Source organism: Hippocampus bargibanti, linkage group LG18, assembly GCF_051943395.1.
Source record: "Hippocampus bargibanti isolate YZ-2025 linkage group LG18, ASM5194339v1, whole genome shotgun sequence".
Classification (NCBI taxonomy): domain Eukaryota; kingdom Metazoa; phylum Chordata; class Actinopteri; order Syngnathiformes; family Syngnathidae; genus Hippocampus; species Hippocampus bargibanti.
Genome location: NC_142751.1, coordinates 6,740,572 through 6,766,443, shown reverse-complemented (window position 1 = coordinate 6,766,443; position 25,872 = coordinate 6,740,572). Strand labels below are relative to the sequence as shown.

General features: G+C 39.7%; 1 protein-coding gene across 3 annotated transcripts in view; it reads left to right on the top strand.

Annotated features, from left to right (window-relative positions):
• Positions 1-3,670: 3,670 nt before the first annotated feature.
• LOC148884403 (uncharacterized) overlaps positions 3,671-25,872 on the top strand; it is a 46,880-nt gene continuing 24,678 nt past the window's right edge. The window contains exons 1-2 of one of the 3 annotated variants that reach the window (XM_089020325.1): positions 3,671-3,684; positions 23,121-23,248. The gene's annotated coding sequence lies outside the window, so the exon portion shown is untranslated. Of the gene's footprint in view, positions 3,685-23,120; positions 23,249-25,872 lie in introns of those variants that run through there. The other 2 variants (XM_089020322.1, XM_089020326.1) reach the window with 2 other exon arrangements.

The window sequence follows — 25,872 nt, the reverse complement described above, 5'->3', positions numbered from 1 at the left end:
AGGTGACCTCAGCGAAAGAATGAGTCATGTTGAGCTTACCGCCCAGCTACTGACCTTCTCACCTTTCATATGAATTGCTGTTTTTCTACTGTTTCCAAATTTATTTGCGCAGTCCACCAATTGCGAGCGATAAGGCTGCCCTACTGGTGATTACATCCCGTTTATCATTCCAGTATCTGCTCTGTCAAGTAAAGGACATGTTTTATTAAACGTGAGGATGTCCTACCACGAACCTCATATTGTGAATTACATGTGTTTTATCAAATATGAAATTGCAATACTCTTGTGTTGCGCTCACCTGCAGATAAAAATAACCCTGAGTCAATTGTCTGCTGTTGCACTCGGTCGTCATCGTTTGGTTATATTCGCATTTATATCCGCTGGCCTTCTTTACTGATCATATGTTTGCTACTTTTGGTTCGGCGTGGGATGATATGCTTTTGTTCAAAATAATTCCTAAAAAAAATGTTGATAAGTCTGAGATACTTGACAAAATAGAAATGAGCTGAATGCATAAATCCTCAACATGACGGGGTCAGTTTCAGTCTGAATTATTGAGTTTTGTTCCTGGAATGATTTCTGAAAGTTCAAGGAAAAAACTTAGTAAGCACTTTGCAGCATTGCACAAAAGCCTGATGTTTTTTTCTGCATAACTGTTGAAGTGAATCAACCGCCTATCTCAAGTAAGTTATTGCAGCAGAGGGATTTATCAGCGTGAGTAAAGGTTGCCTTTTCGTAGGACGCTCCCATCTTCAGAATTTCACTCCAGTCACACCCTGAACAACAGGTGACACATACAGCCGAGGCTGGATGCTTTAAACCAATGGAAGACTTCATAATTACATAACAGTGAATATTTTACTTAGAGTGACGATAAAAAAAGATTTAAAATCCAGCAAATCATCAAATCCCACTTCAGATACATCGCTGTGAGAGGATTATCAATATTCAACATATCACATCCCTTAAATGTCATATTTGGGGCTAACTAGAATTTTTTATTGCACACTTTCTAAAAATTTTAACATTGGAAACAGTTGTGAGTGAAATGACAGACATCATACCAATGAAGTGTCAATGGTGTCGATGTGTTTTTGCATTTCACATTAATTCTCGGCAGCATCTTCGTCAATGCACTGGCTCGTGCAGTACCATATTAGGGATCAAAGGACAACACAATAAATGCCACCACACCCCTCCCTCATAATTTAATTTAATTTTCACAAAAAAGTGTGGAATGTGATTCGGATCATTTTATCCTGCTTTCAAGATAAGTTACAATTATTGAAGAGTTTACATTAATCTACTAATATTTACCAACCGAAAAGTTTGACTTTGAGACGATTTTCATCTTAGCTGAGTTACACACAGGAAAAACAAACAACACAAAACAAAAAAATAAACCATGCTTCTTCTTCGGTAGCTGTAGCTACGTGTCGCCCGACCACCGGACCCTGAATTTCCAACCGATAAAATGAATATCGCCAAATATCAATAAAGCAGCTTGACTTGTTTAAGTGAATCATACGTCACTGATGACAGATTTATCCACTAAGACCGAGAAACGCATGTCCAAGAATATCGGCCTTTAGATTTCCACTCGGCATCTGTTGTCAATTCAACACCGATACAACAATAAAATGTAAAAGCAATATAAATTAAGTTAAGCTCTGGAGCCTGAAGACTTGGGTCACTTCATGGCGCCAAGAGTTCAAAACAGACATGGTGAAGCAACATTTAGCTGTTATGCTGTGCACAAGTTGAATACGTTGGCAACAGAAGTTATGCAAAAAAAATTGCTTAAATATGTTCTTCAAAATCATGTTTTTGCACTATACGTTCACATGGTCTTTTGACAAAGCTGCTTTTATTTCTTGACTTTGCTTTCAAGTATCTTTCACTATTTTCTTTGTAAATGGTTGACGTATAGCACATCTACGTGAAGCACGTGCTAATGTACGTGAAGCTGCCACACCTACCCCACATTTGCCGTGGAGCCCCTATTGAGGACACGATGTTCGTAAAAAAAATGTACATTGAGGACTTCTATGCTTACTGCTGCCATATTTTTCTCTTTTAATGAATGTATGACATGTTTCAAGACTAGAATGTTGGAGATGTGACTTCAATGGACTCCAACGTCACTTCCAATTTGGAAGACAATTTATAACAGTCAATCTTTTGCCTGTGTGTTTTCCGGACTAATATACCTGTAGTATCCAACCTGTTAAATGGGTGTGTTTCCTAGACTGTGCATGGAAGAATGTGAGGCGTGATTACGAGTTATGTGCAACACAAGCGGTCCTATGTTCGGGCCAACCTCAAAACAACCAGCTGCTATTTAACCAACACTCATCTTCGGGAGCTCGCTCGCAAATTTTTGACACAAGAAAATGATTCTTTTGTGACCTTGAGGATTTGAATCACCATCTGCTTTGTCTTCAATTCAACCAAGTGTGTATGTAAACAAACATAGACAGTGTTCATAGTCAAATCTCAACTGGTGAGGATGCAGGAGAGCTATTTTTTTTTTTTTTTTTGTACTAAAAGATACAGCAAGCAGCGTTGAGAAATCATGAAGTCATAATTACCTAACTAGGTTACTGGAGTTGATTCAGCGGATTATGTCATTTTCTGACTACCTGTTTACTTTTTAAGGTGACTTTGCACTCAGATTCCCTATACAGTATTTGAGAAACACGTCTTTGCGTTCTACTCCTCACATTGTTCAAAATAGACCAGGCTAGACAATTTAAAAACAACAGATTGTTGATAGAGTGACGAACAAAAATATACTACTACTAATAATAATGATGCTAATAATAACAAAAATAAAATACCTGTAATAATAATAATAATAATAATAATAATAATAATAATAATAATAATAATAATAATAATAATAATAATAATAATAATAATAGATGATGAAGAAGAAGAATACAGATACAGAAGCAACATGGGGATATGTGTAATTTCTATGTGCATTATGTTGCTTTAATTTGCTCATCCAGGTCATATCAACCCTCATAATCCAGTGAGAGCACAGCATAGTTTGCTGCAACAATGTGTCCAGTGATCACCCCCTCCCCACATCCTTACAGAATGACTTTCACAACAGGCAAACTTTGTGTGCGGTTTATTTTCTGGTGTGCCAAGTAAGGAAACGATGACTGCATTCATTCAAGGCAAAAATAAAAATAAAAAAACATGTACATTTCACGACCATAGGTGAATTTCAATCTGTGTATTTTTGGGTAAATAAATGGAATTAACATTTCGACTGTTTTCCTATTCATCTATTCATACTTGGAGTACTTTTGCCACCTTAGATAGACAGATAGACATGTAGACGGATGTGTGGATGGATAGACGGACACACAGATGGATAGATAGACAGCCAGACGGACAGACAGACAGACAGTTGGTAGATTGATTCATTGATTGATTGATAGACTCTGGCTGCCCTTCCATTTCCCCCTCTTCTCGGGCATCTGGTTGAGCAATACTCCCTGAGCGTGCGTCATGACGACACCTCGATGGGTAGGACGCACGCCCTTTACGCACGCTGTATCGGAATGCTGCAGGTGTAGCCTGGGACCCACCCACCAAACAAACTCTTGACAAGCCAACTTGTGCAGCCTGTCAGTGCGCACCCCAGCACCGCAGAGGCATCGACAACAGGTAGGAAATGATCAACTTTTTACTTATTTGCGACAATCAAAGTTCTTGTCGCCGCTTTTCCGTGACTTATATGTTTGACTGCGTCGTGACTATAAAACTTTGAAGACGTTCTATGGACAGACCGAAACGCTTTACGTTTGCGGTGCAACCTATGAAAACAACAGATAAAATCGTAGTTTGTCGTCTGAAGAGGGAAGCTAAATTGAGTTTTTCTGAGTTTTCCTGACACCATTTCCGTCGAGGAACGACATCATGGCTTTTTTGTTGTTTGTGCAGTTTGAAGTTGAATGTGTTGGACACTTGGCAGTCTTAATGCAGCGCTCCAACGCAGGCCACACACTTGCAAAGCAAAATAAGAGCCAAATATAAGAGACGTGGTTAAAAAAAATGTCATTGTGTATATCTGCTTTTTGATGACCCTGACAACACTGTTACTGTATGTTCTGTATGAACAGCATGATTCAAACTGCTTTTGCACTCTTGTGTTGCTCCCAGGCCTGCACTGTCATTTCACTCTTGATAATAATACTACTACCATTAATAATGATAATTAAAAAAATAATAATACTTACTTTGATTTATGTAGCACCTTTCGTGGGGCACTTGGCAGTTATACTGTATGGACTGGTGTGGGATCTTGGAGAACATCCCAGCAAACATTCTCATGTCTGACCCAAAGTCTTTTGGAAACAGTCCAGCGAAAAACACTTTAAATTGTAGTATGACAGTTTTGTAACCAAGGCTCAGGATTTTCGCATCATTTTGAAACTGTCAAATAGAGGGAAGGGAAGGCAAATTACTTTCCTTGTGACTGCACATTGTTACTTCCTGTAAGAAGTCGACAATGATGGACTGCCGCTCTGTCATAGGTGTGACAGTACAAGACTCATTTCTATTTGTTCAATGACTTAAATATACAGAATGTTATTGTTTTCTCAAAGCAAAATTCTCTGTTGAGCCAAAGGGCGCGTCTGACTGTACTCTGCACTGTGCTCCGATAAGGCAGCCGCATAGAAAGAATCTTTATCGCCGGCAGGGCAGAAGGTCGCCACAACTTCAGCTCGCGTGAAGCCACACATCCACACTGAAAGCTGATGACCACTTCCATAAATATTCTTGTTGACAAACTTTGAGGTAAAGAAAGTCTGACGAATGCCAAACATGTATTATGAAATTGATGTAAATACGCTAGCAGAGCTTCTTGTCCGTGTCTGGCCTCGGCACCAACATCATCTGTTAGTGTCTATTTTACATACAAAGTTCCACTACTGACATCAGAGCAATTGGCCATTGAGGGAAATCCAAACACTCACATACAATAAAACACTCTGTCTGAATCCAGTTGGTTGTTCAGACAAGTCAAGAATGCAGCATATTGTGACATTTTTAATTAACTTTTTTTTTTCTTTCGTGAACACATATGCATGGATAGGGTGCTGTCAGAACATGTTGCAAAAGCAAAACATAAAAAATAAATAAATAATTGTGCACATAGTTTCAATCTGTCCACAGATTGAATTTACAAAAAGCTGTAAACCAATCATCATTCACTGATTGCGACTATAAAACAGCTGATGTGAAGCTAAGTATAAAAACGCTTGATTCGCCATGTGGCATTCCGTCAGTGAAACATTGTCAACGGCGTCCAGTCGCATGGGCGGGCACGCCAATCACTCGTGTGAGTGAAAGTCTTTTCAAAAGTTGGGGAATGCTGACAGTCAACTCTGTGTCAGCTGTTAACATCTAAATCTGCATATAGCTCTTCACTGCATTTTTTTATGAAACTTTTTTTGCACATTTACAGTATATATCTCAGTTTGCTGACATGTTTACTATGCTTAGAATATCTTATTTTTCTATCTATTCAAACCCCCCCCCCCCCCCCCCCCCCCCGCCACCCCATCCCCTTTCAAAATGCTGCTGTGGACTGCAAATGTCCCCATTGTGGGACGATTAAAGGTTTTCTGATTCGGATCCTGAACACGAGTCTGTTAATGCTAAAATGTGATAAATTGTAGGAAAAAGTTTTCTTGGGAAATGTGAGGGACTATTGAGATCCAATACAAGAGACAGGTCAACTTGTTGATGTTGTTTGGACAAAGACGACAATGCTTACCGTTGATTGTTTACTATTTTTAATCTTTGTTTTGGTGGACAAATGATTGCATGGCATATTACACAGCAGATCAGGTTTTATCGCACTTGTGTCACTGAATAAATTTAATAGGACATTGGAAGTGCTTTACAATACAATGCAGTGTAACATACTACAACCACAAAATATTGTACATCAAAATATGATCATGCCGATTATTTGACCTGCTATCCTAGTGTATAAGTGTCTATAAGAATGAAATGAACATCCACATCTCTGATTGTTGTTATTTTTATCCATTTTTTATTTGGATCAAATGAACACAAACCAAAAGGGCCATACTTTATGAGAATTGAAAAGCATTTTTAAAACTGAAATACATAAAGGGCTATCAGACACTCAAGTGTTTGCTGTGCGGAGATTAGTACTCATTCACATCTCTCTCACGTATACTCAAGGGCTCTCTCTTTCTCTCTCTCTCTCTCTCTCTCTCTCTCTCTCTCTCTCTCTCTCTCTCTCTCTCTCTCTCTCTCTCTCTCTCTCTCTCTCTCTCTCTCTCTCTCTCTCTCTCTCTCTCTCTCTCTCTCGCTCTCACTCTCTCTGAGTATTTCTCACTCTCTTTATTGTGTTTAATGGACCCGCATTCTTTCCCTTGACTTCAGCGCAGACAGTTAACCAACCAGACCAACAAGAAAGCACAACTCTTGGCCCTCATGCAGGCACTGCATTTCAATTCAGGCTGTCCAAATAAGCCTGATTAGCAAAAAGTTGCATATAAATTAAGCGTTATGTAGGCAAGAAAAGCAAGGGTAGTAATAAATAAGATTAGTTATTTGTTGTTCTTTCCCCTCTTGATTTTGCTCCACTCACTCACTGTTACTCCTTCCTGCCCCCTCCAACCCTCCACCCTTCCCAAACCCCTTTCTCACATACGCACGCTACATTACTGCCAAAAAGGGGTCTAAAACTACACAGTCCAAATTTGTCAATCGTTTCTCTGTGTGTTGGATCACAATTTAGCTTTTATTTTGTATTTTTTTAAAGAACACGAGATACTCGTTTAATCCATCGATGTACAAGGGATCCAATCTGCGTTTTGCAGGTAAGGCTGCAATGTTTTATTTTTCAGAACACAACTCAGAAGTGTACATAGTCACCATTAGGCACACCTACAAATATGTATCATTTTTTATTGTTTATTTCAGGAGCTGGAGTTTTAATGATGCCAAGATGCGCCGCGTTGCATCTCACTGAGAGTTCAATCATCGTGTAAAGCAGAAAGCAAATAATTCAGCAATACAGAAAATGCAACTTTGTTTGTTCATAACTGTGAATTTTTTTTTGCATGTGCTTGTCAAGCATGGTGGCCATGTGAGCATGTTCTAGTGCCTGCTATGGCACTGTCACCTTCAATTTTCGTTTGAGGCATGCAAGCCTTGCCGGATTTTTTTCATTCAGGGTGTTGCCAATCTGTCATCGATCAGGATGACATAAGGTGTCATTGTTAGTTTTGTCATTCTCTCCTTCTTGTCCAATTGTGCTTGTAATTGTAATTACACACCATTTACTTCCATAGGCACCAGTACATGCAATCCTACTACAATATGAAAACATAACAATCATTCGGATTTTAATGTCAATACGGCAGAATTAAAAGGTGATCAAGGTCATAGAATTTTTGATGAGTTTAATCAGGAAAAAAAAAATCTTCATTGGATTTTATGTTTGCAAGACCCTTTATTGTTGTGCATTGGTATTGGTTACAGTATAAATTGTCCAGCTCCTCAATGGCCGGTAGGTGCGAAGGACTTGCCTTGCACTTATTGCCATATGTGGCATCAGGCTTGATGAGCTGGTCACTTAGTACGCAAGCTGCCTATTATGTGCGCCATCAGTTTCTATTATACTGCAAATGTCAAGTCTTCTGGTATGAGGAACACCCTAAGATGGCATTTGGTGCCCATCAATCATTAATGCTTTGGAATTCACGTAGAGCATTAGAATGTGGCCTTCACAATCCAGTCACCGAATACGAGTGTCACTCTGCCTCTCGTTATTCACTGAATAATGATGTGACACAAAACAGTTTTTATCCCTCTGGATTTATTTTTAAAACATGTCGAAGCTACTTTTGATTGACAGGTCTCTGTATATTTCATCATCTGTATTCTGTCCTTCATAAGAAAATCATGAGTAAGGCTGTTAGAATCCAGAAATTAATTACATTTATATTGACCCAGGATAGAAGAATGTAATTTTTCGAATTGCAAAAGCTAAAATTTTGCAATTTTGGTTGGTCTACAAGATTTTTTAAATTAATTTTTGTTCATTTATTTTAGTTAGTTTGTTTGTTTACTTATGGAATGAGTGATTGCTTTGCTTATTTATTTAGAGTCCAACGACATATAACGCTTCAACGGTCCTCGATTGAAATTATATCCGTACTGTTTAAACTAAATTAACTCATTCACTGCCGGACGATGTGCAAAAATGTGTCCACTCCAGTGCCAGGGTCTTTGTCATATTCACTCAAATTGCAGGACCCACAGAATATTGAGTTTTAGGACAACATAAACATTCAATGCAGCATTAGAAACCTTAGACTCTCCCCTTTCACCACCAAAAAAGTTAATTCCCAAGTTACATGGGTTTGTAGTTATCTGAGTTTGAAATGGGGCGGCTGTACAAAATACAATACATATTGATTTAGATAGTGCTTTAATAACAGCTGAAGCGATAACAAAGCACTAACATGGACAAAAGGCAAAAGCTGCCCCCTTGTGGAAGAGAACAACATTGCCAGAGGTTTGACCAGTGCTTTATCGGCACCCCCTTTATCGACAGCTTGGTCGTCAAGGGGTTAGCACACCGACTTCACAGTGCAGTGGTCATGAGTTAAAATCGCGCTCCGGCCTCCCTGTTTGGAGTTTGCATGTTCTCCCCGTGCTTGCGTGGGGATTCCTCGGAGTCCTCTGGTTTCCTCCCACATTCCAAAAACATACTTGGCAGGCTAATTGAACACTCTCAACTGTCCCTCGGAGTGGGTGTGAGCGAAGATAGTTGTTCATCTCTATCTTCCCTGCGATTGGATCGCAACGGATTCAGGGTGTACCCCGCCGACTGCCCGAAGACCGCTGGGAAAGGCTCCAGCAGCCCCCGTGGCCAGAGGTTCAGAAAATGAATGAATTAATGAATTATTTTATTTATTTATGTATATGTACATATATACACAGTGTGGCCTGCCATATGAAGTTTCCTTGTTCTACCCATGACTATGTGGGTTTTCTCTGCAATGGGCTGGCAACAAGTTACCAGTTCAGGGTGTCCCCCACCGACTGCTCAGATGGGATGGTCAGAAGAATGTTCCTGATCCTCATGGGGAGTAAGCGCATTAGAAAATGAATTGATGGTTATTCATGTTACTTAAAAAAAAAAAAAAAAACATTTTCTCTCATTTTAATTGGTATCACAAAGTCCAGTTGTAACCGACCTGTTTATCCTGGTTATTTCTTAGAATCAGAATCAGAATACCTTTATTCGTCCCACAATGGGGAAATTTGCAGTCCACAGCAGCAATTGAAAAGGGATGGGGTTGGGGTGGGGGTGAAAGGATAGAAAACAAGATATTCTAAGCATAACAAAATAAAAATGTCAACTGTATACTGTGCAAATGTAAATGTGCAAAACCGTTCCATAAAAAAAAAAAAAACTGTACATAGTGCAGAATCAATAAATGCATTTTGATATATTGCAACAACACCCCAGTGTCCAGTTTTTTTTTTTTTTTTTTTTTTTTTTTCACAGCAGTCGGTAGGAACGAGCGGCGGTACCTCTCCTTCTTGCAGCACGAGTGTAATAGTCTCTGGCTAAAGGAGCTACCCAGTGCTGTCAGGGTGGACAGGAGGGGGTGGGAGGGGCTGTCCATCATAGCTTTTAGTTTAGCTAGCGTCCGTCTGTTGTCCACCTCCTCCAGAGAGTCCAGCGAGCAGCCCACGACAGAACTGGCCCGCTTGACAAGGCGCTCCAGTCTTTTTCTGTCCCGGGTGGTGATGCTGCCTGACCAGCAGACAATGCCATAGTGGATGGCTGATGCCACCACAGAGTTTTCCTTCCTTCAGATTGATCTGTTGTATTTTGTTCAACAGAACTAATTAAAATCACAGTCTGCCTAAAATTGACACCTTGGCCTAATCTGCCTGTCAGCAGTGAATCATGGGAAGTAGGAAGTTGGATGGTTGTTGGAGGTGCGCGAGGAATGAGGGCGTGAGCAGAATGGTCGCAGACATGAAATAGTTTGGATGGCTAACATCACTTAACGTTCCTCCAAATATTTGGAATATTTGACACTCGTGTTTGTGTGCTTGTGTTCGTAGCCTCGAAACACAGGCTTAATGAGTGAAATATGAAGTGGTGTTGTATATGGTTATCTAATGCACTTTCTCTGCCTCTCATCCTATCGACTTTTGAGCACTGTTAGCCCGTGAGGAGGGTCGGAGATGAGCATGGTGTGCTAAAGTCATTACTGACATTCTTCTGCTCTCGCTAGTCCATCACTGCTGAATGCTCGCACCCTGTTATTGTATTGGTGTGACAAACAGCAGATCATCCTCTCAAAAGAATAACTTTCTCAAGGACTGTGGCTATGTTAGAAATTTGTCTGAACTAGAAAGTGGGCGCCGAGAATTTTATGCGTTTTGAGTATGGATGGTTTATAGATCTCTGGGAAATGATATGAAGGTACTTTTATGACCAAATAATACTCGTGGATCATCTGGCCTTTCTGTCAGGCAGAGGTGAAAGGTTTTATGCATGCAAATAGTTTTGGGAGTTGACTATGAAGCGAAGAGAGAATTGAGTGCAGATCCGTTTGCTACTATGCATCCTCTAGTGTGAACATGAATCCTTTCAATCCTTTTCCTACCATCAAAGCAAATCTAAAAACCAATCAAGAACAGACTTTGTTGATAGTGCAATAATGTGCTAGCTGGGCTGTGAAGGGCAGGCAACTCGCCTGAATGAATTTCTCCTATGATGTTTAACTTACTTTCATGCATTATTTGCGATGATTCAAACGCTACTCGGTTTGATTATACAGGCAAAAGTATTGGGCCACATGAATGAAGAAATAGGCCTCCTCAGGCTGATAAATTCCTTATATGGAGCTTTGACACCCTCTTCTGGCGGCTTTTGGGTGCAACACAAGGTTTTCAGACCAAACAATACAGCAAAATACATTGACGTGATGGAAGGACTGTTACAATGTCTTTTTTTTTCGGTTACGGGCATTCCTTTAGTGACGTCACGTACGGACTCGTCACCAACTCAAAAACAAGACTTCCGGAATATTCAGCGCAAGTCTTAAAACGTAAAATATAGCTATATGCGGTGGAATCTTTTTAAAATACGCTCAGTAGAAGTCATTTGAAGCCATTTTACAAATTATGGACACAACTTGTCCGGAGATCTCGGTTGTCCTTGAAAAGCTATCCTAAATTACCAACAATATGTTTGACTTGCCAAACCTGTTATGTCGTGTTTGTATTACCCAGCAGTCAGGAAGAAGCCAAACATTGCTTCTTTCGAGTTTTAGCTACATGCAAATGAGAGTGAAGGAGTTCCTGAATAATAAATATGATAATTCACACTTCTCTTTGAATGTCACATTTTGGGAGACGGACTTCATTCCTTCAAGGCACAATGTCAAAGTTGGGGCCAAATCAGGCCCGCCACATCACCTTATTCGACTCGCGAAAGCAAGTCAAACTTGTGAAATTCCCTGACGAGAATGGCTGCCTTTACAGCAGCTCATGTATCTTCCTTTCATAACTTTGCTTCTGTGAAATGTAAATGTCTCTACTGCGAGACTTATAAAGGCTGATCCAATGCTTGCTAATATCTGAACCAAAATGTCAAACTCTACCATGTAAACCACAAAGACAATAATTTTTTTGACTTAAAATTTGAAAACTAGTTATCCATTAATTTGTTGTGCGCTCTATGTGTAATATGTGTAGTGGATTAAACATTCTAATACAGGGGTCAGGAACCTTTTTGACTAAGAGAGCCTTAGAAGCAAAATATTTAGAAATATTTTCTATGAGAGCCAAACTCCATCTATCTATCTATCTATCTATCTATCTATCTATCTATCTATCTATCTATCTATCTATCTATCTATCTATCTATCTATCTATCTATCTATCTATCTATCTATCTATCTATCTATCTATCTATCTGTCTGTCTGTCTGTCTGTCTGTCTGTCTGTCTGTCTGTCTGTCTGTCTGTCTGTCTGTCTGTCTGTCTGTCTGTCTGTCTGTCTGTCTGTCTGTCTGTCTGTCTGTCTGTCTGTCTGTCTGTCTGTCACAATTAAAAGAACAATAAACACCAAAGAAATAAAACCATAAATAACATGATCAATAATAAAAGCTGATTAAACTAAACTGTGTATGCAATTTTAAACAGATGGGTTTTGAGGTGTGATTTGAAGGTGGGAAGAGTCAATATTTTGGAAAATGTCAGAATGTATTATTGAAAATAATGTTGTGGTAGTACTCACCATTAATGTGACTGGTCTTCCTTTCCTCGCGATTGGTAAAAAAATCCAGCCAAACTATCGGAATGAAAGTCAACTTGCTGGGTCCATAGACAAAGTTACTGCGAGCTTGCCTGCATACTGCTCATTAGCTTTTGCGCTTGCTTTCTGCTGTCTATCAAAGAAGCATATTCGTGCTAATGCTAACATAGCATGGGGCTTGTCAAAGTGCCGCTGATAGTTGGTTCATCGATGGTATTGTTTCACTGCAAATTAGAATCACGGCAGAACCTGTTCTCTCCACAAAGGTGAATGCTTCGGTCCATTCAACCTGAAGGGTACAATACTCATCAATACAAGGTGTACCTTGTATTTTGAAAACTTTAATTTAATTTTATATAAACATATAAATTAAATTTGAAAAGCAGTTTTCATTCATTGGAGATGTGACCTATAGTTTGATGTGCCTTACCTCTTGCAAACGTTTGAAAATATACCATTCATTGGGGGTGTGCCTTATACTCCGGAAAATATGGTACTTTTCTCAGCAAATTGATCTGAGGTTGCACTTTCAAATTGACCAATTTGTTTTGAAGAAATCTGTAACAAACCACCCTCTCTCAAAACACCATTTTCTAGTCAATGAAATGTAAATGTCTCCACTGCGAGACGAATCCAATTTAATGATATGGCCCCCACAGCCACCCACTTCCCATGTATTAATAGGCATCACCGAACAATGCTTTCCTTTCAAATCCATTGTACATGCATCATTAATAATTTCCAAAAATCAGCACCAACATTTATGTGAACAACTGATGTGGCCGATTTGGAAGGGAATGAGGAAATGGCTTGCCGACAAGGATTTTCTTCATGCCTGATTAGCTTTCTTTGATAAATCTCCAAGATAATGTGTTACGAGTGACTTTTCATCAACCTAAATATTCATAGCTCCTTTGTCTTGTTGAGGGTGTTATGTTTTTATTTTCCTCAAAGGAGCTTAATAAAATTCCAAATATTGTGCCGCATTTTATTCACAGATTAAAGTAGACAAGAGTCGGAATGTGCCTGTGAACATTTGTTGCTTGATTGAGTCGAGGCGACAGATGAGTCGGCCGCTGAAATCGTGAAGTTCACGTAGAACGGCTTTCGGATAAATTACTGATGGATTATTTGATCTAAATCACACTGTTGAGTGCAAACCTTAAAAATGTCAACGATGGAGCTCACAACTCTGTCTTTGCCAACTTGTTAAATAAAATGCCCTGCGCACAGTGCCCAACACCAAGCAAGGCAAATTTTTTAACATCCCATTGTAGTTGTAGAAAATATTGTGCTGATGGGCGCATCCTTTTCTCCACATCTCACACACGTACAGATAGATGCAAAGAAGTTTGTAAAGGTAAAAACATGTAAATGTAGCACCAAGGCTGTGTGTGTGTGTGTGTGTGTGTGTGTGTGTGTGTGTGTGTGTGTGTGTGTGTGTGTGTGTGTGTGTGTGTGTGTGTGTGTGTGTGTGTGTGTGTGTGTGTGTGTGTGTGTGTGCGTGTGTGTGTGTGTGTGTGTGTGTGTGTGTGTGTGTGTGTGTGTGTGTGCGCGTGTGTGTGTGTGTGTGTGTGTGTGTGTGTGTGCGCGTGTGTGTGTGTGTGTGTGTGTGTGTGTGTGTGCGCGTGTGCGTGTGTGTGTGTGTTTGAATGCACTTTCTCTTCTCCCTCCAGCGAATCCTAAAGCCATCTAGTATAGGTCATGAAACCCATTTTACATGCTGTAATTTCTTCCCCTAATGGATGCTTCAGAACTCTAATTATTCGTCTCCGTTGTGGAGAAATTGCTACGAAGCTTCTCCTGAAATGCATCGTGGTGAATTTTTGCATTTTATAGTGCCTTATGTTTTTTTTCCCCCCCCGTCAAGTTTTAATGAGTGTTGTTTTGCATTATGCAGTACCTGCAGGCTTCAATTTGGCATCTGGGTGTGTTGGCTTGACTCCAAAACTGGTCACCCAGTGCTTATTACTCATTAAGCCTCATCACAAGACCGAGTGGGTGCAGCCTTGGTGGGAGCTGCAGTGTTCGGAGAGTTGTTGTTGTTTGTTGACGTTCTACTTTTCAGAGTAGTGTGAAAGAGTTTAAAATGCACATTGTTATCTTTTATTCACGTCTGAACCCGCTCTCTCTTGATACATCAGTCGTAGCAATGCTAATCACACATGATTATAAGGTGGAACAATTTTCATTTATTTTTAGCTTGAACTAGTAATAACTACAATGACAAAACATAAGATATCTTATTTAAAATGACCTAACCTTGATGAACATTAACCAGCTTTCGGTGCATATTTTCAACATTGAACTGTACAATGGGGTTGAAGCTAGAATGAATGCGAAGTTTTACATCATGGTACATCAATCTGTGAAGATCAGACTCTAGCTTTGGATCATGTTGTGCTTTACATAGCAGTAATGTCTTAGTAGCTGATGCATCTTCTTCTTATCTTTCGGCTTTTCCCTTCAAGGGGTCGCCACAGCGAATCACTGTCCTTCATCTTCAGTGGTTTGATTCGCTGATGCATACATTTTAATAATAACAACCCCTGCATCAATTCCAAGAACCACTGATTGGTCAAGGTGGTTTTGGCTTCGTAAACAAATTGTACATTTTGTATTCGTGAAAAAAAAAAAAAAAACCTGCTGCAATATCATAGACTGAGAGATGATAAATTGACTGACTGCTATGACCTTTTAGTGACATGATACAATAAAAACAGGCTGGTGTGTTTTTGCCTTTTCTGGTGTGTTTACCTTTGCAAATATTGTTTGCTTGATACAGATGAAATGTTTATACGGATTTAAATCACGGCTTTTAACATTTGTGTGAGTTTCAACTCAAACGACTCAAGTGTATTTATCGAGCAGTTTAAACGAACCACAATTTAGCAAAAAATAAATAAATAAATCATACAACAAACAAATAAATCAAGAGTCGACCAGCAGCATTCTGGACCATCTGGAGATACTTAATGGAGGATTGGTTGACAGTGAAGTGTATTCACTAATTCACCCGGGAATTTATTTTATCCATGTACCTAAGATAAAAGAAAATTTTAATGGCATCAATTTGTGGGTTCAATTTATAACCAATGTTTGCATACCATATGACTACTAATTTTTGAGTTCTTCCTTACGATACAAAACATCAAATTTACGGTGAAGCAACAACAAATCACTTTTTGATGGTAATTTAGTAAGCATACACATTGAAGGATTCAATATACAATTGCCAGTCATTGCATTACAGTCATTTTAAACATTTGGCAGTTTTCTTTTGCCACTAGTAAGAATGTTTTTGTCTGTCTTCACCACACAATGTTTTGCTAAAAGTGGGGCTCCCTTCACCCCCCCCCGTTGTGGGGCAACCGTTTTGTGTGCGTTGATTACTGAGAAGTACCTTACAAAGCTTCATTTCCCAAAGTTGACTCAGGAAACAGTCTCATGGACAACTCAACAATACAAAATAATTGTTTTTTTTGAACAGTCTCAATTGTTGCAGCTTGTTGTATTTTAAACAACAATCCACATGCCGTGTATAACAAAAAAAAAAACATTTCAAATATAATCAAGGATCCTAATAGTTTTTAAATGTGTACAGAGGAGAACAGAATCAACTAGACTCCTCGGAGGATCAAAAATTGCGGAGTCCTAATCTACTGGAATGTGATTTACAAAGATGGGCTGATGCCAGCTGGCTTTTGACCAGGGCATAAATAAACACGTAAAAATGTGACATGACATTAAAAAAAAAACGTGGCCAGAATATGTCAGTCAGAGCTTTGTCGAGGGGCATTCCATGTTAAGTCATTTAAGACTAGCTAATGAAGGCCCAAGTCCTATTATAGCCGTTTCCAAGGGGTTAACTTTGTTTGCTGCCTCAAGGTTACCAAATGAAGTTGGCCTTTGCACAGAACACCGAATGTGTTTGTTTCCTCTCGTGTCACACTCTTTTTTTCCATCATAAACAGTCCCAGTCTGACACAATGCACAGTGGAATTATAAATGTGTAAGATTACGCAGTCTAAAGTACTTAGCACGGTTTGTTCGAGGCAATACCTGCACAATCTTGTCAGCAGTCACGTCCTATTGGGCATGTTGATGAGGAGATAGATATGAGGAGAGGAGAAAAAAAAAGTCCGTCATCAAAAAAGGGAAGCGGGAGCGACAGCAAGGCCCACATCACAGTGACCTGCCTATTAAGGTGTGTCGGATCTGGCGCCCTGCCAGACACACCCTGGGGTGGGGCTCCAAAAGACAGGGTGGGGGGGGGGGGGGGGGGGGGGGGGTGAGGACAAGGAAACATGCATTTTCTTGCAATTTAGTCATTGTTTATTTAATGTATAACTCAGTTGTGATTTCTGACTCTGAGTATCATATTTTTGTTGATACATTTTGTCCAAACCTTCAGTGTGATTTAAGACTGTGAGTTTAAAAATGTTTTAGTTGATACATTTTGTCGAAAGGTCCAGCCTGGAATGCAAATTGACTGTTACGTAATGTGACAATACTTGGGATGCTTTAAGAAATTGCTAACAAACATTCTCCATACAAGTACTTTATTCAAAATGTGTGTTGTCTTTAACATGCCATGAAACTTTTGTATTTGCTTCACGCATGTAATATTTTTTTAATCCGCTTCATTTCCAAGCGGCGACTCTCTTTTCTAAATAACATGTGTGCACTTGTTCCTCATTCTCGACATCAGCAGCCATTCATCCAGCCGCATCAACTGATTGTCCTACAGCACCAACATCTCTGCCAATAAAAACAAGGCTGTGAAAAATGCTGAAAAAAAGCCCCAGTGCTGTTAAGCGGCGTCAGTCAGATTGTGCTGACATTCCTGCACATGAAAATCAGTGCTGGTACACGAGTGCTGCCAAGATGATGGAACAGATCGTTCTCAATTGGCCAAAACCCTAAAGAGTCTACAAAGGGTCCACATGAAGGACAACAAACCCCCTATGAAAAAAGATCCATCCATCAATCCATTTTCCGTACCGCTTATTGCCTCATTTGGGTCGCGGGGGGTACTGGAGCCTATCCCAGCTGTCTTGGGTACGAGGCCGGGGACACCCTGAATTGGTTTCCAGCCAACAGCAGGGCACACAAAGACAAACAACAGTCACTCTCACACTCACACCTAGGGACAATTTGGAGTGTTCAATCTGCCTGCCATGCATGTTTTTGGAATGTGGGAGGAAACAACAAAAGAGAGGAAATAAAAAAAGCTGAGCTCGGGAGGAGTTCTTGCATACGGCTGTCAATTAAGGTGCCATCTTGTAGGCCGTCTATAGTACCGTGATTTTTTTTTTTTTTTTTTTGCTGTAGAATCACAGCATTGTTTTGACGTAAAAATAACTGATTATCAACTGTTTTGGTCATTTCATCAATGTTAACTGATTGATATCCTGCATTTTTGTATTGTTGAAAATCAATCACGCTCACGTCTCATATCGCTTCTATGACATTTTTGTTGATGTAGAAAAGGTGGCCATGAGTTTGCCTTGACAATCTCTTTCAGCCAGTTCAATCACCTGCTGACTTTGCTTGTCCATTCAAGGCGTTGGTATGGTTGTCGTCAGGGTCATCTCCATGTACACACACGAAGTGCAGCCCACCCACTGCCGCACATGCAAAAACGAGCCCACCCAGTGGTCTGAGCTCAGTCAGGAAATGTCTTTGAGGTAATCCTCTCGCCATGAATTCGTCACTCGCTCCGTTTCATCGAGTAAGTCTTCCCGAATGGAAACTTTACAGATTCACCTGTTGAATATGAAGCGGCGACATGAAAGTTTGGTGATTATGTGAGGTTCTATTTGTGTTGAAGAGGGCAATTATTTAGCATGAGCCAGGTTAGTGATGGTTCATTGATCCTATAAGTTGAAACATATCTATGGGGGGTAAAGCAGGGTCAATGCAAGAGCAAAAAATCATATGCTTTTTCTATTTTTTTTCCAAATGTTGACAAATGTCCCTGCTAATGTCAATGTCAAGTTTTGTCATGAAAAGGCAAAGATTCTGCGCTAGCGTTCCGTTTCAGTTGATCTGCAAGGGTAGGAGAAACATTTGTTTCTCCTTCTACTGTTACTCGGCAACGTTTCCCAAAGCGGATTTGGGTTGCCCAAATTCCTGACATGAAATAAAACAAAGGGAAAAAAAATGACAAAAGTGTGTTTTTCTATTTTTTTTTAACTTTGACAAGACAAACACATGCATAAAGCAATATCCCTCATAATCCGTAATGACTTGTTTACGTTATTTACATATCGCCCAATCTACTTAATGAAACCATAACTGTCTTTCAAGTGTATTTTATTGGACGTCATTATCTCAATGTGTCACGATCATCCGGCACACTCATGTTATGAATCCAATCCCTCATGTTGTGAGTGGGGAATTAATTGCCATCTGCAAGTGTAGCATATGTATAGAAGTTGACTTCCTTCTTCAAGATGATCTTGACGGTCTTGCTTGGCGCTGCCGTGTTTTGATCCTTTTCGGATATATAATCAACACTCTAAATAATTAGTATGTCTTGAGCAGGCGTTTTATTTATTTATTTATTTATTTATTTATTTGTTTATTTATTTATGCATCCCAAAAACGTGTGGATTCCAGCGTCAGGAAAAGAACGCCCTGGATGATCGTCACAGTCGCAACAGTAGTGTCTGGCCTGTTTCTTCACCCACTGTTTTATGTACTTGGGATTAATATTATAATATCATTAACGGCAATATATCACTTCCACTTTTTGACATGATAGACTTTGATGAAAAGTGTATTATGAAAAGTGCTGGAAGTCGACCTGACAAAGGTAAAGGTGCACATTTCATTTGGTTGAATGAGATGCAATCTTGCTTGATGTGATGACATCACGTTTGATGAAGGTTCACCATAATTCAGCTCACTCATGATCATCAGGAGGCATTGTCGTCATTGGATGGATGTTTCCTTAAAGGACAACCGACTTCTCCGGACAAGTTGTGTCCATAATTTGTAAAATGGCTTCAAATGACTTCTACTGAGCGTATTTTACAAAGATTCCACGGCATATAGCTATATTTAATCTTTTAAGACTCCCGCTGAATATTCCGGAAGTCTTGTTTTTGAGTTGGTGACGAGTCCGTACGTGACGTCACTGAAGGAACGCCCCTGACCGAAAAAAGGACACATTGTAGCAGTCCTTCCATCATGTCAATGCATTTTGCTGTCCTTGTTTGGTCTGAAAATGTCATGTTGCACCAAAAAGAGCCAGAAGAGGGTGACCAAGCTCCATATAAGGAATTTATCAGCCTGTGAAAACGGACTGATTAATTCCTCACAGGAGCTCGGTCGCCATTTTCTGCCTCTTTTTTGGTGATCCATTTCCCCTCAATGTTGCCTCAAAATGGCACGGAATAAATTCTTTAATCAATTGCAAACATGTATGCTTTCTCTTCCGAACTATTTCAATCATATTCATAACAGGATGTGTAACAAGAAAGCATATTATCCGTATCTGAAGCCATTGTTTTGATTCTCCAGCAATGCAAGACGTCTTGGCGTGACGTCACGAACTGGGGGTGGGGCTTAATGAAAATGCCCAATTCGCAGCTCAATTTTTTGCAGATTTTGGACACTTTAAGTCATTTTTATTGGTGTTTTGCATTTGAATAAAAATATCATGCTGCGTGTTTTGGGTATTTTAGATGCTATAAAACGTTTTTCTGATGTCAGTTAGGAAACAAAAAAGTGACGTCGGTTGTCCTCTAAGTGCTATCTTTTGGGCTATGCGTGTAAATGGGTTGGTTTCTTTATATGTAATGCCTTCCCCGATGATGGACTGAGGACCAGTGGCTGTGATTGTCTTCAAAGAAATGATGGTTTAGGGTGCATTGTGTCCATCTACAACCATGCTTATCAACGCAAAGATTTTTATGGCAGTCATTCTTCACTTATGATAAGAGTACCACTCCTAGAGGATGTCTTACTTCGGCTGGTATGGCAAAGCATTTACTTATCATTTATATCTGATAAGATTAGGACATATTTTTCTTTTTTGTGGACGCAGGGGGACTAATACTGTTCCCTCTGACACGTTTAATCGTTTTCCTTCCTTAAAAAAATTAAATCAACATTCTGTTTGACAAATGCCATAGTTAAATTTTTTTCCCATGAAAAGACATTGTATGGCTCTCTCACCAAATATTTGTGTGAACAAGTCTTCCTTATTTGCTTATTGACTTTCTAAAAAATAGCAAAAGCGCAACTGTTTTTCCTGATTTTTAAATTTTTTTTATGACCTTGTATTTTTTGGAGGGGTTGTTTTACATACTAATATTTCATTTTCATCCATTTGCAGTGTGAATAATGAATGAATATACAATTTATATATGTACACGATACTGTTTAATCGTATCATAAATGTACTTTTTTTCTCAGATTTAAGTGTTAGTGTTCAAACTTTGTAATGGCTTTCAATGATATGAAATACACTCTTCAAGAAAAATATATCGTCCTTATTTTTTTTTCTTTTTGAATTCAGCTCACCTGTGTTTTCATGTTGGTCGGAATGGTGGTAGTTGAAGAGCTCAGATTATTATTATTATTATTATTTTCAATGATTGGTGTCAAAAGTTTGAGAACCACAGTTATATAAACTCCAATTGGACACCGCACATCAAACTTTACGAGAGTGTGCGATCACACTCTGTAACCGTAATATTAAAAAAAAACTCTTACGAACTTGATCAGTTTCGGTCTGTGATTTTTTTTTTCTTTTTTTTTTTCTGGGAAGTCAGTCATGTTCAAGCACATGACTCACAGGCGTTGAGCGTGATCAGCATGTTCTGCCAGGGTGACTCATCCAGTCTGCTGTCTTTCGGTTGACAGCCGCCACCGAAGGACTAGCTCAGACACGCCCACGCTACCTCCACCAACTCAAATCCTCCCACGTCATGTCCTCGTGCGTCTCCTCTGCTCTCTGGGCTTCTGTGCTCACCTCCTGCCTCCTCAGTCTGTCTGCCCTCTCCTCTCCACGCTTCTTGCTCAGCTTGGTGATTCATGGCAAGCCATTCTTTCACTGCGTCGCCTCACGTCTCGCAAGCTGACACAATTGTTTTTGCAATTTGACTTTCTCTTTTCATTTTGTGTCCTAAATGAATATTCTGTGGTTTTATTGTGTGTTTAAACATTTGGGATGATTTGCCCTTTTCACCTGCTGCCTGTTTGTTTTTGGGGGAGTTCTGGGCGATCAGTCCTTTCCTTCTCTTCTTTAGCCTGTATATTACTGCTTCTATGCCACAATTTTCAATTTGTCATACCCTGATAACATTGATGTCGCACTCATTAAAAACATCACTTCATCAAATAAATGTATCAGTGAAATGAAACAAATACCGTATTTTCCAGTGTATAAGATGCACCCAAAAGCCTTAATTTTTTTTTCAAAACATGACCCTGCGCCTATGACGCAGGTGCGCCTTACTGTATATGTGAGGTCATATTGAGCCGCAACAGGTCTGGCAACTACTGTCAGCAGCCACTGACTCCATTTGCCCCTGGAGAAGAAGTGGTGCGTAACCCCAGCCTCTACTGTAGCGCCTTAAATTGTGGTATGCCTTATACAGTATTTGGAAACCTTTTATCTCTTTATCTATTACATTTGCAGTGTTTGAAATAACGTCTGTCCGGTGACCCGGGGCCTAGAACTTTTACATCAGGCGTACAGGTTTCAAAACGTATCGGCCCGGGTGGCCGACAACATCTTCAAGAAAATAAAATAAAAAATCAAATCAAATGTTTGTTTTATTCAATAGAGCAAACCGCTACAAGTCACATGGACTCCTCTTTCTAAGCGACTTTCAAAACTCTCAAGTACACGTTAGAGTTGCGGTATAGGCCGAAGCACGAAACAGGCTTCTGATTGGCTGCCGGTGCCGATTGTCAATTTGCATACTGCACCGGCAGCCAATCAGAAGCCTGTTTTGTTCTTCGGACTATACCGTGACTGAAAAGTGGACTTGAGACTTTTGAAAGCCGCTGAGAAAGAGGAGTCCACGTAGCTTTGAGCAGACAACACAACGCAAACATTGCATTGTGCACCATGACGACAAACGACAACTGGAGCAAAATCTTCAGCAAGGGATATATACCATACATTAATCAAGGGAGCATTTGTGGTAGTTACTTCCTTAATTAAAATTAAAATGTTTCTTTTTGTGATTAGTCGTTTTATTGTGTTTCAAGTTGTGAAAAATGGGGCAGGCAACTTTATGGCCAGGCAGGCAACTTTTCAGAGTTTTCTGCCCGCGTGTCCGCTAACTTTTTGTCATGACTTTCAGACACTGACATTTGGAAAACTTTTTTCATTCATTGAAGGTGCGCCTTATAGTCCAGTGCACCTTATATTTGAAAAAAAAGTTTGAAAATAAAGCATTCATTGGGGTTGCACTTATTCATTGAAGGTGCGCCTTATACACCAGAAAATACGGTAATTTTCCTGGACTTCACGTTTCAAAAGCAATTAAGCATGCTTTATTTTCCTTTTTTCGGAACTTTTATATGATGATATTATTATACATCTTCATTATCTGACATAGTCAAAATGGCCCACCGAGGGAAAACTTAGCCTCAATCCGACTCCTTTTTATTCTGTTTGTGATCTTGACTCGTGCACTCTGGCGGTTGTCACTAATGTCGTCCAATTGTAGTTTTCGAGGTTAAATCATCGTGTTTAGCCTCTGTGTGTTTTCTAAAGTCATCTCAATGCTTTGTCTCAGGGTGTGGCGTTTGCGGAGGACGCCGGAAGAGGACTGTGGAAGCTTGCTGTCCTAAGTAAGGAGTTGCCCTTTAACCTCCAGCAGCTGCAGACAGAGACTGAACACGAGCTCCAAAGCATCCAGTCACAGTGAGTGCATCGTTTTTGTTGAAGTAATGAAAGTTACTGCGTCTTGTGAAAGATGTGCTTCACTGCACTTTTCGACCAACCAAAAAGACAGTAGCAAGGCTTTTGTTATGTGGAAATTTTGATATAAATTTGAGTCTACTTCAGGGAGAAGGGCGTATTACGTTCTGTGAGGAGAGGTTTTAACATGAAAAGTGCGTCAGTGAAACACCTTTGAGGCGTGTTGTGTGTTTGAACATGTTGGGAGGCTGCTTATAAGCTTTGTTCAATTTCGTCACACGGCTGAAACACGTCTGGGGAGGTTCTGTTGTATCTCACAACCGCAGAAGGTTCGAGGCTGTCCAAGAAAAAGCGGCAAGATCCTGTCCGTCGTTCAAATACATTCATTGGAGTTCCTTGTCTAATCCAGGCGACCGGATTTAAATCGTATGTGGAGACTTTCCTTGAGGTTTTGTTACGCAAGTCATAATCACATACTAACTTCTTCCAATACCATATATTACTTTCCATTTGAGTCGCCATCTTGCTGGTTCAGTAGTTGACTGCACCAGAATGTCATTACTCATTCACTGCCATTCCCAAATTTATTTGGGAATTGAAGAGCATGACGTGGAGCGCCATTTATGAATTCGTTCGGGCTTGTTTTTTTTCTTGAAGGGGGTGCCGATAAAGCGCTGGTCAGACCTCTGCCAATGTTTTTTTTTTTCCCCTTCGACGAGGGGGCAGCATTTGCATTTTGTCCATGATCGTGCTTTTTTACAGGTTCAGCTGTTGTGAAAGCGCTATATAAATCAATATGTATGGATTCTATTGTATTTTGTACAGCCAGCCCCGTTTCAAGCTCCGATAACTCCACACTCATATAGTTTAGGAATTAACTGTTTTTTTTCTGATTAAGAAGAAAATGTAAGGTATCTTAGGCTGAATTGAATTTTTATGTATTCCTAAAACTTGATATTCTGTGGGTCTTCCAATTTCAGTGAAAATGACGAAAACCCTGGCACATTGTCTGGCAGTGAATGAGTTAAAGGACAACGACACCATTTTTTTGTTTCCTAACTGACATCAGAAAAACGTTTTATAGCATTTAAAATACCCAAAACACACAGGCTGATATTTTTAGTCAAATGGGAAAAAAACAATAAAATTGACTTAAAGTGTCCCAAAACTACTTCAAAATGACCTCAGAAGGTCCCGTCCCCTTGTTTGTGACGTCACGCCAAGACGTCTTGCCTTGCTGGAGAATCAAAACAATGGCTCCAGATTCGGAGAAGATGCTTTCTTGTTACTCATACAGATATGAATATGATTCAAATAGTTCTGAAGAGGAAAGCATAACTGTTTGCCATTGATTAAAGAAGTCCTTCCATGTCATTTTGAGGCCTCTGGACTGCAATGTAGCGTCCCAGAGTTTGCACAAAATGGCGCCCACGCTCCATTGGAAATGGGCTGATTTGTCTGCTGGGAATTTGTGTCAGCGAATATCAAATAGTTGTCTTGGTGTAACACACAACAATTCACCATTGCGTTATTTATGTGTTTTCCTTTCCTTGTAAAATACGCTCAGTAGAAGTCATTTGAAGTGATTTTACAAATTATGGACACAACATGTCTCGAGGCGTCGGTTGTCCTTTAAGCATCAAACTCTTTTTATAAAACTTTTTTAACTCTCTTTTTATTCACACCAGTAATGATTTTGTGAACGCCATATTTTTTTCCCCTACATCGTTTGGTCTTTGCTTTGTCGAAACATTTTCTACGTTAGTCACATCTGCTGCCTTTATTACCACTTTGTTCTTAACAATAGCGCAGATGGTAGATTTTGCAAAACCAAAACCACGCAGCAAGAACCCCATGTTCTTCCTCCTTCTTTCCAACAGTAATATAGTTGGCTTTTGATTAAAACCCTATTACTGGCATTTTTTGGGGGGGTTTCATTGGCGCGCTGCTGAGAGAAATGTAGACCCAAAGAACAATACACCTGCAATATGTGACCCGTGGAACAAATGACGTACAAGGAAAAAGCATTCTGCTTCAACTGACGGAACACAAAATAAGATGATAACCAGAAATCAAAATTTTCAGGGCTACGACTCTTTCTCTAATGTCAAACCAGCAAATGTGCCTTATCTTCATTTTAACAATTTTCAATGTCATATTGTTGCGCCTTGTCATCCAAAAATCAGCTGTACTGTTCAAGGGCAAATTTAATTGATTGATTTGTGATTGACCAAGCCTGCTTCATTCCAAAATCAAACATTTTGGCATCCAATAAACTGTCATCGCAAAATGAACATGCAAAAATGAGAGAGAAAACAAAGTCCCCATGATCTCATCTTCTTTTGTCATTCCTCACAATTTTTGCATAACAACAAACCACATGTTGAATGCCTCGAAGGAGACACACTCAATACTTGTTCTCTATGAACCATATTTGGCCAATCACCGTGAATTGCCGCAGACGATTTGAAATGTTTGGCAAAGTGAATCACATCTTTATTCAAATCTTGACTCAACGGAGGATTGCTAACGTTTTTGCCAGCGCTGATAAAACCGTTAAATTCTTTTAGATGTTGAAAATGAGACAAATTATAATAACCTAGTTTAAGACGTTAACGTGTGTATAT